At 46.3% G+C, this 13,482-nt stretch overlaps 1 long non-coding RNA gene across 1 annotated transcript; it reads left to right on the forward strand.

Moving 5' to 3' along the window:
• Window positions 1–201: 201 nt before the first annotated feature.
• LOC309378871 lies at window positions 202–6,314 on the forward strand. The gene is made up of 3 exons (XR_014172230.1): window positions 202–328; window positions 2,913–3,029; window positions 6,256–6,314. It is a non-coding gene; the product is annotated as an uncharacterized lncRNA (long non-coding RNA).
• Window positions 6,315–13,482: the final 7,168 nt, after the last annotated feature.

Consider the following 13,482-nt stretch of genomic DNA (forward strand, 5'->3'; position numbering starts at 1 on the left):
GCACGGAAACACCATTTACCTTCCCACCTATTTATCTACTTGCACTTTGACGTGCTTTCGAACTGCTAGGTTGGCAGGAGCTGGGACTGAGCAACAGGAGCTCACCCCGTCGCGGGGATTTGAACCGCCGACCTTCTGATTGGCAAACCCAAGTGGCTCTGTGGTTTAACCCACAGCACCACCCGTGTCCTGCTTTTCCTTAGGACGTCCTTCTTTTCACCAAAGAAACGTTGGAGGGTATGGTAGGATGTGCCCTTTTTCAGTGGAGAAATACTGGAGGGTATGGAATCATCCAACCGCTGAGCCATTTAAAGGGAAGTTTTTCAATGTTTACTGATTTATTATGTTTTTAGATGTTGTTGGAAGGTGCCCAGAGTCGCTGGGGCAATCTAATCAGATGGGGGGCTATAAATACTAATATTATTATTATTATGGATTAGGACGTCCCTATTTGTATTGGAGAAATGTTGGCGAGTTGCATAGTCCTGGGTTCCAGCCCATCTTACTTCCAGGGTTAGTTTATTGTTGCACACAAATGCTTCCAAGACACCTATAGTTTCTGGCTCTCTGCCGTCTGTCCTAATGAGGCAGAGATGGCTCCTGTTTCCCACCCGTCCACCACCATCAGCCAAGACACTTGTTGCAAGCAATTTGGAGTCAATTGGATGAAAAGGAATAAATAGGTGGCTGTAGCAGTTGGTGGATGGCTGACTGGAGGCCACAGGCAATGATTAGAAGGCTTTTCAGGCCCACAGCAAGGAAGGGACTTAAATTTGTCACAGTTTAGCTCCAGAAAGCGGGTGAATGTGCTGGAGACTGGGCTAGCTCTCGTGCAGCCTCTTGTATTCCCTCGGAAGAAAAGAGAACCCCACGACTCTACTTTTCCCCCTCCGTCTCCATTTTCAAAAGGCATCTGAACTTTAAAGCACATCTGCTCAGCTTTTCCATTCTCTCATCTAAATAAAGCAGCAGCCCAAGAAAGAAAAGATGTTTTTAAAAAGGCATTCTTGGAAAAGGCTAAAAAAGATGGGGGGGATTATTGTCACAATATTTATATCCTGCCCTGACACCAAAGAGCACAGCGGGGTCTGCATGGAGGTTACTGTGTTTTATTGGGGCTTAAGGTAAAGAAATTTAAAAAAGGGACGCGGATGGCACTGTGGGTTAAACCACAGAGCTTAGGACTTGCTGATCAGAAGGTCGGTGGTTCGAATCCCTGCGATGGGGTGAGCTCCCATTGCTCGGTCCCTGCTCCTGCCAACCTAGCAGTTTGAAAGCATACCAGTGCAAGTAGATAAATAGGTACCGCTCCAGCGGGAAGGTAAACAGCGTTTTCGTGCGCTGCTCTGCTTCGCCAGAAGCGGCTTAGTCATGCTGGCCGCATGACCCGGAAGCTGTATGCCGGCTCCCTCGGCCAATAAAGCGAGATGAGCGCCACAACCTCAGAGCCGGCCACGACTGGTCCTAATGGTCAGGGGTCCCTTTACCCTTTAAGGTAAAAAAGGTAAAGGACCCCTGGACGGTTAAGTACAGTCAAAGGCAACTATGGGGTTCTGGTGCTCATCTCGTTTTCAGGCCGACTGAGCCAGTTTTTGACCACAGACAGCATGACTAAACCACTACTGGCGCACGGAGGGCCATGACGAGTGCCAGAGCACATGGAAATGCCATTTACCTTCCCACCGCAGCAGTACCTATTTATCTAATTGCACTGGCATGCTTTCGAACTGCTAGGTTGGCAGGAGTTGGGATAGAGCAACGGGAGCCAGGTCAGAATTCCAGCCTTAGCTATGCTAAGTAAAAGCCCATTGATTTTAATGGGTTTACTCCAAGTTTGAATCCAGCACCAGGTTTCTCTAGCTCTAGGTCCAATGTACCCACAGTAAGTTTTTTAAAAAATTATTAGAAATTTTAACACAATAATTTTAACAAAAATACATCATCCACATTATTTTTTCCCCTCCATTTTTTTCACTCCCCCCCTAAACAAAAAAACCCCAACCTCCCACCACCACGACCCCGGACTTTCCTCAGCTCCTTTCTTTGGTTTCTCAACACATCTTTCTGTCTGCATGTTGTAAAATTGTAAAGATCCTCAAATTTTCTATCTATACATTACAATAAAGAATTTGTGTAGTACCCATAGTAATTTTAATATTTTTTTAGAGTAGGGCTGTTCCCCACCCCCACCAACCTCTTCAAAAAAAATATTAGCTGAACAAAGTTTCAGTCAGTTCATTAATTAAATAAATCTGCTTAGAATGATTGTTTTGAAGGAGCAAATAATTGTTTTCGAAAATGCACGTAGATGTCCATAAAAGCATCTGGAACTCACATTTTCTCCCGTGTGAGATTGGAGAAGGACTTAACAATGATTGTTGTAGTAATAATACATTTATATCCCACAGTTAATAATGACTGTAGTCATTGTCATTGTTGTAGTAATACATTTATATCTGCAAAGAATGCCTTTAGTGAAAAGGTGAAATAGACATGTCTGTTTGTCTGTCTGTCTGTCTGTCTGTCTGTCTGTCTCTCCACATGTGTGTCTATGTACTCTCATCACAATATGAGGAGCTTGGGATTGTATTTCAAACAGAAAACATCTCTAACAAAAGCAACGTGGAGCCTTGTGGAGGTTTTGAAAGAACAAGTCGCTCCTTCCATGGAATGTTGAGGGAGCAAAACACTTTAATGCACATTGATTAAACATTTGGATTCAACTGTTCAATACCTCCCAGCATTTCATTATCAAAATGTTACCATCTGTGAAGCGGCAGACAAAATATAATAGCAAAAAATTTCTCATCTCCCTTGAATCTCATTTGGTGTGCCTTTTGTTCAGCAAGTTCATCAATAATCTTCTTTAAATAGTCTTGCTTGGCTGTTTTTCAACAGGCAAATGTTACCAGGCCCCCAAGCGACTCTATCTCTCATCACAACAGCAATCTGAGACGCCGAGTCTGTGCACTTTTACTTAGGAACAAACTCCACTGAACTCAAGAGGACTTGATCTTCATTGGCTCCCAGTAGGTTTCCGGGCACAGTTCAAAGTGTTGGTGCTGACCTTTAAAGCCCTAAACGGCCTTCGTCCTGTATACCTAAAGAAGCGTCTCCACCACCAACATCAAGCCCAGACACTGAGGTCCAGCGCCAAGGGCCTTCTGGCGGTTCCCTCGCTGCGAGAAGTGAGGTTACAGGGAACCAGGCAGAGGGCCTTCTCGGTAGCGGCACCCACCTTGTGAAATGCCCTCCCACCAGATGTCAAGGCAATAAACAACTACAGTGGTACCTCGGGTTACATACGCTTCAGGTTACATACGCTTCAGGTTGCACACTCCGCTAACCCAGAAATAGTGCTTCAGGTTAAGAACTTTGCTTCAGGATGAGAACAGAAATTGTGCTCCGGCGGCACGGCAGCAGCAGGAGGCCCCATTAGCTAAAGTGGTGCTTCAGGTTAAAAACAGTTTCAGGTTAAGAACGGACTTCCGGAACGAATTAAGTGCTTAACCTGAGGTACCACTGTATTTTACTTTTAAAAGACAACTGAAGGTGGCCCTGTTTAGGGAAGTTTTTAATGTCTGACGCTGTATTGTTTTTAATATTCGGTTGGAAGCCACCCAGAGTGGCTGGGGAAACCCAGCCAGATGGGCGGGGTGTAAATAATAAATTATTATTATTATTATTATTATTATTATTATTATTATTATTATTACTGCTTCCAAGCACTGGCGGAGGAAGGGGTGTGTGGTGGGTGTGGTCTGCCCCGGGTGTCATACCTGAGGGGTGGGGTTGACATAGCTACCCCGCCCACCTGGGATGCTAGCCCCGCCCCCAGGTGCACAGCTAGCTCCGCCTCGGCTTCCAAGAGGGCCTGGTGAAATCCAAGGATTTTATAAAACCGGCACAGTTGTGCAGCCAGCTTCCAGCAGCAGGTCATTCCCATTGGGTTGGACCCTGAAGGGGCAACAACAAAGGAATTTGTACCTTTGTCATTTTGTGTTTGGGACAAAGGCAAAGGTATCGCCCTGTTCGATTTTGATTGGTTTTGTGCCTGGGGAGATGAGTGGTGTTATGTACTGAAGTTCTCACCCTGGGCCAGCAGGGGGATACTGTAGATAGTTATGCAAATGAAGGATCGAAAGTGACGTTCAGTGATTGGATAGTTTTAGAAAGTTGTTACAGTAACGTTGTACTGGAGCGCTATATAAGCAGGCTGACTGAGCCCTTCAGTTCAGTTCTGGCCTCTGAATAAACAAGAGCTGTTTGAAGAATCGCTGTGTCGTCTGATATGTTCACCCACAACGTAACAAGTGGTACGGCCCTAAGTTGCAGCTATGCGTATTGCTTTTCCCCCTTACTTGTATGTTAGCAGTCACAGGTCTGGTCAAGGTGTGAGAGACTCACACTCCCTGCTGACCTTCTGGTGCAGGAATTAAGACTTTATCATTCCAGCAGGCACTGTCAGGTAGCATTTGGTTTTACAATACAGTGGTACCTCTGGTTAAGAACTTTATTCGTTCTGGAGGTCCGTTCTTAACCTGAAACTGTTCTTAACCTGAGGTACCACTTTAGCTAATGGGGCCTCCCGCTGCTACCACCGCACAATTTCTGTTCTCATCCTGAAGCAAAGTTCTTAACCCAGGGTACTATTTCTGGGTTAGCGGAGTCTGTAACCTGAAGTGTCTGTAACCTGAAGCATCTGTAACCTGAAGCGTCTGTAACTCGAGGTACCACTGTAATTATTTATTGTTCTAAACATCAGGAACGTTTCTTTTGGGAAATGTCAGCCAGTCAAATCAACCACACACAAACACACAAACAAAATGAACTTTCCTTGGGCAACAGTTACATGTTTTTGAAGGTTTCCTCCATTTGCAGGTGACAAATTTTTATTCAGCTGTGTGTATAAATAGCTGGGTGTTTTTTCATGATGATTCGTTTTTTTTTACCAGCAATTGCATTGCATGTTTTTATTGCAATGATTGGAACTCAACACTTGGTCGTTCCTTCAACTTCACATCTATATTGAGATCCGCAAAGGAATCGGCAATATACAACTCTGCCTTTTTGCCGTTCCCAATGACGGATATGTAGATAGGATTAACATAACAGCCTGCCTTTTCCTAGTGCAGTTTGATCTTCCATGCATTTTTCATATTCTATTGTAGATAGATCATATCCTTCCATTGCGCAAACTGATTGATTGCTGTTTCTCTGCAATGCACCCGTACCCCCTTGGTGACTGGAGGGCGATAAATTATTGAAATAAAGACATTTAAAGATAGCGAAGTCCCCCTAGATCATCCGCACCCCTAACTGTACTCCCCTCCACCCTCCCAGCAACTCAAAATTGCAATGAATTATTCTCAGCTAGTGTCTTGCTCCGCTTGTTTGCCGCAGAGTTATCATGCCCTATGCAAGGTTGCTTTTCTCGTCTGAGCTAGGTATGGCCCAGGGTTCCTTGTCTGTGCCTGCGGAGGCCAGCAGGTGGCTGAGAATTATGAGAATTCTCTCCCCTCTGCTCACGGTCTGCTTCGCTCAGCCAAGTACAGCAAGAAGCAGAAGAAAGTGGGATTTTAGTCATGGCAACTTCTTGAAGCTGTTTCCGCAGCAGAAGAAGTGGTTGCAGCTAAAATACGAGATCACCCGCCCTACCCCTACTGCTGCTCACATCAGTTGATCCTTTTCGTGTGACAAAGCCTTTGAAACAAAAATTTAAAAAAAATCCTTCCAGTAGCACCTTAGAGACCAACTAAGTTTGTTATTGGTATGAGCTTTCGTGTGCATGCACCAAATAACAGACTTAGTCAGTCGCTAAGGTGCTACTGGAAGGAATTTTTTTATTTTGTTTCGACTACGGCAGACCAACACGGCTACCTACCTGTAACTAAAGCCTTTGAAAAATTCCAAAATCCGCATTAGGGCGATGCCTTTCTTGGGCCGGCCAAAATATCACAAATGGGTGTGACAGCTTTCACCTTCCCCAAAACTCTTCTTCAAATCACTGGCTGAAGGTCACCTGAGCACTTGATGAAGAGTACTGGAGAACTCAAAAGCTTCCCCATTATTTTGGGATATACTTTATAAATTGGGTATTTTGCTATGGTGTGTATATCTGTGTGTGTGTGTGTGTGTGTGTGTGTGTGTGTGTGTGTGTGCATAGATAGATAGGTATGTTCACATGTTTTGCTTTTTGGACTCTCCTTGATAGCATGGCTATGGGGGCAGTCACGAACAAATCCTGCATTTCAGGAGTGACCCTCATACTGCTGCTTTTCAGGACCCAACTTGGCCCTCTCCAAAGACTTTCTACCCTTCTCCACCTGCAGCCCCCTTCCATAGGATCAGAGAAAATCCACCGATCACTGACAAATAATTTCTTCCTTGCCCCCTTTCTGAGAACAGCTCAGCCAGTCACCAGCAGAAGCTTCGTCCAATGAAATATTGTCATGCATCACAACAGAGAGAAAGACTAGCACCGGCCCACAGTGGCTGTGCTAACCTGTGACCCTCCCAATATTGGCACTCCAATTTCCATCAGTGCCAGCCACCATGGGCAATGGTCAGGGATGATGGAAGTTGTAGTCATGCATCATTTAGCAAGCCACACCTTCGCTGCCCCAGCCTTCAGACATCAGTGGCTTTTCATTCTTCTCCCGCTATGCTCAGAAGCTGCCGGGTACATTTCCGACGACACCACTAGTGACGCAACTCTGCAGAACTAAAATGCAGAACGTGAAACCTTGGGCTTTGTTACAGGGGCTTTCTCAAAGGGGCTTCCTTGCTCTCCGATCCATTATGGCCAGGCTGCCCTCTGGGATCTCCTGAAACTCCCTCCTTCCTAATGGAAGCTAATGCAGCATTAGCTAATGGGGTGATTTAATTAGGTCTAAATGCTCAGGTTGGTGGAGGTTGCCCATCCTCCACAATTTTCTGGGCTCTCAGAGAAAATGAAGAAGCATTCGCCAGGAGGGATCCCTGCCTGTCTGAGACCTAGTGCTGCAGCAGCCAGTCGCTGGTTGTGGTTTTGGTACCCGCATGGCCATATAAGAAGACAGGAGTGCCCGGCATGCTCTGGTCTATGAGGTCACGAAGAGTCGGACACGACTAATGACTAAACAACAACAATGGCCATATAAATTGTAGAGTTGGCAGGAACCCCGATTGTCATCTATTCAAAAGCACTACAATGCAGGAATCTCAAAACAGATGGAGTCTACTGCCCAGATCAAGGAGAGTAATAAAAGGTAAAGCTAAAGGGACCCCTGACCGTTAGGTCCAGTCGTGGACGACTCTGGGGTTGCAGTGCTCATCTCACTTTATTTTCCGAGGGAGCCAGCGCACAGCTTCCGGTCATGTGGCCAGCAGGACTAAGCCGCTTCTGGAGAACCAGAGCAGCACACGGAAACACTGTTTACCTTCCCGCCGGAACAGTACCTATTTATCTACTTGCACTTTGACGTGCTTTCAAACTGCTAGGTTGGCAGGAGCAGGGACTGAGCAACAGGATTGGAATCGCCGACCTTCTGATTGGCAAACCCTAGGCTCTATGGTTTAACCCACAGCACCACCCGCATCCTGATCTTTGTATTAGTTAGGTCAAAATCAGCACCCAAGGTCTTCTTTCAATGGCCATTGGCTCTTGGGGTATCTTGGGGTGTCACACCTACTCTTTCTCTTGGGTTTCTTCATTCATAAGAACCTGCAGGATCAGGCCAATATCACATCTAGTCCAGTATCCTGTCATGTTCTTACAGTGGCCAACCAGCTGCCTGTGGGAAACCCGCACTCTCCCCTCTTGGGGCTTCCAGGAGGCAGAGCATAGCTATCAAGGCTAGTAGCCATCATAGAAGGATCATAGAATTGTGGAGTTGGAAGGGACCCTGAGGATCATCTAGTCCAACCCCCTGCAATGCCGGAATAATCAGCTGTCCCATTGTCAGTATTACTTTTTGAAAGTTTAAAATCGTTGTTAATTTTTTGCTTTTTAATTTTTGTATAAACTGTTTATTACTTCCTAAATGTACAGTGGTACCTCAGGCTACATATGCTTCAGGTTACAGACTCCGCTAACCCAGAAATATGACCTCGGGTTAAGAACTTTGCTTTGGGATGAGAACAGAAATTGTGCTCCGGCGGCGCAGCGGCAGCAGGAAGTCCCATTAGCTAAAATGGTGCTTCAGGTTAAGAACGGACCTCCGGAACGAATTAAGTACTTAACCCGAGGTACCACTGTATGCTATTGTTTTTCCACATGTATTAAACGTAATTTAAAATACAACAGTAGCAGGTGTCATTACTTTGGAAAAGGGGCAGAATCTCTTTTTAGTCTGTTGTTATTTTAACTTTCTGAAAGTTTTAAATTATTGCTGTTCATTTCCCTCATTGATAATCTTATTGTTTTGCCTTTTTCGTAAACCGCTTTTACGGGCGAGCGTTGTAATAAATTTTATTAAACAAATGAATAACAATGAGGCTAGTGATTAAAATAGATCATCTGCTTCTGCAGAACACGGAAAGCTCAGAACTTTCTTCAGTTCTTTAGTCTATGCCCTTCCTTCCCTCTCTGGTTAAGGTGGTTAAAAAAATATATGTCAGGCTTCGTGATGGCATGACGGCTGCGGTATTGTGGCACATTAAGGAAACACTTGATAATGATCTTGTGGTTAATATGATAATTTAGTGCAAAGCCCAACACCTATTAAGGGCTCCTCATTAAGCAAAGTGTTTCTCATTTTTAGCATGCGAACAATTTGACACTAATGAGAAATGTGTTCCGTGCTTAGACAATAGCACTCTTCGTTTTTGCAACGTCTCCCATCATTTCCTACCATGGGAAGAGCCACAAGATATAGGTAGACCAATCCGCAGCTTTCAACACCCAGCTTTTGATTTAAGAATGGTAGACTGCACCTGAGAAAGGAAGTTCTGCTTCAGCCTGAAGCTGCAAGCAGAGAGAGCCTCCATTACAGGAACTCAGGGGTTTCAGCAAACTGAGTTGCAATACTTCCTGCTAAATTGTCTGTGATGGGTTGGTCATGTCCACAGAATGGAATATTGTAGGATCCCGTGCTCTATGGGGACCCGCTTCAGGCACCAGGCCGATTGCCAGACCAAATCTGCATTATGTTGAGCCTGGAAAAGAGGAGAGTGAGAGGAAATATGATTATAGTTGTTCAGTCGTTTAGTCATGTCCGACTCTTCATGACCCCATGTACCACAGCACGCCAGGCACTTCTGTCTTCCACTGCCTCCCGCAGTTTGGTCAAACTCATGTTAGTAGCTTTGAGAACACTGTCCAATCATCTTGTCCTCTGTTGTCTCCTTCTCCTTGTGCCCTCCATCTTTCCCAGTGTCAGGGTCTTTTCCAGGGAGTCTTCTCTTCTCATGAGGTGGCCAAAGTATTGGAGCCTCAGCTTCAGGATCTGTCCTTCCAGGGAGCACTCAGGGCTGATTTCCTTCAGAATGGATAGGTTTGATCTTCTTGCAGTCCATGGGACTCTCAAGAGTCTCCTCCAGCACCATAATTCAAAAGCATCCATTCTTTGGCAATCAGACTTCTTTATGGTCCAGCTCTCACTTCCATACATCACTACTGGGAAAACCATAGCTTTGACCATACAGACCTTTGTCTGCAAGGTGGTTTCTCTGCTTTTTAAGATGCTGTCTAGGTTTGTCATTGCTTTTCTCCCAAGAAGCAGGCAAGTATCTGAAGGGCTGTCACGTCGAATCTTAGAGTTGGAAGGGACCCAAGAACTATCTAGTCCAACCCCCTGAAATGCAGAAATCTCAGCTAAAGCATCCCTGACACATGGCCACCCAACCTCTGCTTAAAAACTTCCAGTGAAGGAGAGTCCACAACCTCCCAAGGGAGACCATTCCACTGTCAAACAACTCTTACTATAAGAAAGTTTTTCTGTGTGCTTGGTCGGAATCTCCTTTCCTGCAACTTGAAGCCATTAGTTTGAGTCCTGCTTTCCAGAGCAGGAGAAAACAAGCTTGCTCCATCCTCCATGGGACAGCCCTTGAGATATTTGAAGATGGCTATCATGTCTCTTCTTTCTCTCCTCTTTTCCAGGCTAAACATACCCAGCTCCTTCAACCGTTCCTCATAAGGCTTGGCACCTAGACCCTTGACCATCCTAGTTGCCTTCCTCTGCACACGTTCCAGCTTGTCTATGTGGGATGTATTATTACTAGAGCATTCAAGTACAACAGTTTCCTGTTGCCTAGAATGGACACACAGAGGAATGTGGCTCCAGACAGGGAGGACTTCCTGTCATATTTTAAGAGGGGAATAAAGGGGAAATTTACCTGGAACAATCCAGACTGGACTGCTTAATTAAAGGATTCGAACGAATCATCAACTTGCTTCCAATAAGTTGCAAAGGGAATGTGCTCTGCTGTTTACTCACTAGCATGAATGTGGAGGGATATTACCCAAACAATAAACCCTCTCCTACCTTCCTTAACAATCCCACAGTCAACATCCTTCTTAAATTGTGGCGCCCAGAACTGGACACAGTATTCCAGCTGTGGTCTGACCAAGGCAGAATAGAGTGCCACTCTAAACCACAGAGCCTAGGACCTGCCAATCAGAAGGTCGGCGGTTCGAATCCTCGCGATGGGGTGAGCGGCGGTTAAATAAATAGATAAATAGGTACCGCTCCGGCGGGAAGGTAAACGGCGTTTCCGTGCACTGCTCTGGTTTGCCAGAAGCGGCTTAGTCATGCTGGTGACATGACCCGGAAGCTGTACGCCAGCTCCCTTGGCCAATAAAGCGAGATGAACGCCGGAACCCCAGAGTCGTCTGCGACTGGACCTAATGGTCAGGGGTCCCTTTACCTTTCATACAAAGATCAATTGGGGAGCAGCTTGTTCGCCAGGATAAAGAGGAATGGCCCAAATTCTGCAGACTGCAAACAGGCCAGGCTACCTGCAATAGGCGCATCTAGGCCGTTGCCAGAGGCACAGAAGGAGGATGCAAACTGCTATAAACCAGACACGATACATCCCAAGGTTTTTTTGGGTGGGAGGGTGTCCATCCACAGCTTTCCCCAGAACCTCTCTCGCCACCATGCAAGCAATTGCTGGAATATCCTGCTTGCCTTTTGATTACAGCCCCGGAGCGATCAAATTCGCTTCATTCCATTCTTAAGAGTTCCATTAGTCCGCCAATATACCTTTTAAATTAAACTCAGCCTTTATGTCTCTGGGGAGATTTGGGCCAGGCGTAAGTTATTGCCAGGGAAGGAGAGTGGCAGAGAACAAAGAAATCAAGAGTTTCACAGGCCGGTGCTGGCGGCCAACCTCTGTCATAAGGCACCAGGTGATAATTTTGGGATGGCACAGCAAGATTTTTAAGAATGGCCAAAGGTATTTTGCTCTAGCAGTGCACCTGCAAGGCTTTTGCCAGGGGAATGATGCTGAGCAAATATTGGAATAGAGCAGGAAGGCTTGCTACATCATTCAGCCACAAACAAACACAAAAGCTGGGGGTGTAGGACTTGGATACTATGTACACAGATTGGAAAATGTGCACATTGCCTGGGGAATGTACAAAATGCACCCGAGATAGGCACATTCCGCAAGCCCTGTTGGGGGATTGTGCAGAATGGCTAGAGAATGTGCATAATTCAGGTGATGTATGCACATTTCCCAAGGCCTGCTGGAGATCATGCTTCGTGGAAGGATTATGTGCACATTTTCCGGGAGACCTGGCGAATGTGCACAATGGCCAGCTGTTAGGATTGGCCAAGCTGTGCTGGTGCTGTGGGGAGTCCAGCCGCATCTGGATGGCCACAGGTTCTCAAGAAACGCAGGTCCAATTTAAAGGAAAAGATTTCCGCTGGTCAGGAATCAGAAAATAGGACGTTTCCTTTACTTGTATATAAAAAGTATGACTTCTGCTTTACTTGTATATAAAATTATATAGGTGTGATTGATTTCATTTATCACACCTTTCTCAAAACTGAACTGAGCCAGCTTAAAAATACAGCCTGTCGTAAAACCATTGAAAGGTTTCCAAGAAGCACAACTGTTTAAGAATCCAGACATGAAACTCTGAGATTAGCATCCTCTGCTTCTTTCTGCACACACCCCTCCCATTGGTCCCCACAACTGAACTAGGCAGCTAGGATGTCCCTGTGTAAGTCTGGTTTAGCCATGGATAAGGGCCAATTAACTGACTCTGAATCCTGGCAACGTGGCAGGGGTGGTGGTCGTCCCCAAGTCCAGATAATTTTGCCAATTGACTTCTTCGGATGAGGTCATTCTCCCCCTGAGCAGGTTCAGAGTCTGGAGGTGTTCCTGAATCCATAGACCCATAGAATTGAGGAGTTGGAAGGGACCTTGGGGCTCATCCAACTTCGCCGCATCAAGCAGTTGATCCCTTACCTTTCCCGCCCCGACCTGGCCACAGTGATCCATGCGACGGTCACCTCCAGGCTTGACTACTGTAATTCGCTCTACGCGGGGCTGCCCTTGAAGCTGCCCCAGAAACTCCAGCGGGTGCAGAATGTTGCAGCGAGGCTTCTCACAGGGACTCTGCCATGGGAGCATATTCACCCAGTGCTTTTCCAGCTGCACTGGCTCCTGGTGGAGTACAGGGTCAGATTTAAGGTGCTGGTATTTTTCAGTTAAGGTTAGTTCACCAGCTATGGCTCTTCTTTTTCAAAAAAAGCAAAAAACTAAATTTCTATGGCCTTATGAGTGTGCTGGGCAGTCTGGTAAAAGGAAAGGTTTTTGTTGTTGCCTTCTTGTATCTCAGCCAGGTGTTCACACCTGTCCTCTGTTTCCATTAGCCTTTTTGACTCTCCTGGGGCATTTCAGGCAGATGTGGGGAGGGGGGTGATTTCTAATTCCTGGCACAAAATTGCTGATGGACAGGATCGCCAGGAACCCTTTGACTTAACACCCAAAAACAAATCTCCTCTTTTCCCCCCAAAGCAGCCTCGCGTCCTGCCAACCTTGACATCGCTTGCGGGCAGGCAGCCGGACACCTACTGAGCCTCCTGTCAACTCTTCGAAGACGAGTTTTGATCCGACGACACTGGGAAAATAAAGTCTCAGAAGAAAGGGGCTGAAGAATCTCTACCGGGGTGCCAAGAAACAGGGGAGATGTGAGCAGCGAGGGCAAAAGAGGTTCAGCAACAAGGTCTCTGGATGCAAGAATGCCTGCCAGAGGCATTGGTGGGTACCCAAAGTCTCAGGGTGCAAAGTTGCGTCTGGGAAAATAAAGATGGCAAGTGGCTTGAGTCTCATTGGCACTGTACTTTGCTGCATGCACAGAAATCCTGTAAACACAGGGCACATGTTTTGTGCCTCGGGGCCACATTGGCCTCCAAGGGTCTGCATGCTGTGGTGGGTGGAACCCCTGGGGGGAAATGGGGGGAAAGGCCTTCTCGTCGGACTCGGCGCCAGAGCTGTCAGGCAAAGGTAAGTCATGGGGAAGTAGCAGATCTTTGTGAATGGGTATCC

The sequence above is a fragment of the Podarcis melisellensis genome, assembly GCF_964234715.1.
Source record: "Podarcis melisellensis genome assembly, chromosome: 10".
NCBI lineage: Eukaryota > Metazoa > Chordata > Lepidosauria > Squamata > Lacertidae > Podarcis > Podarcis melisellensis.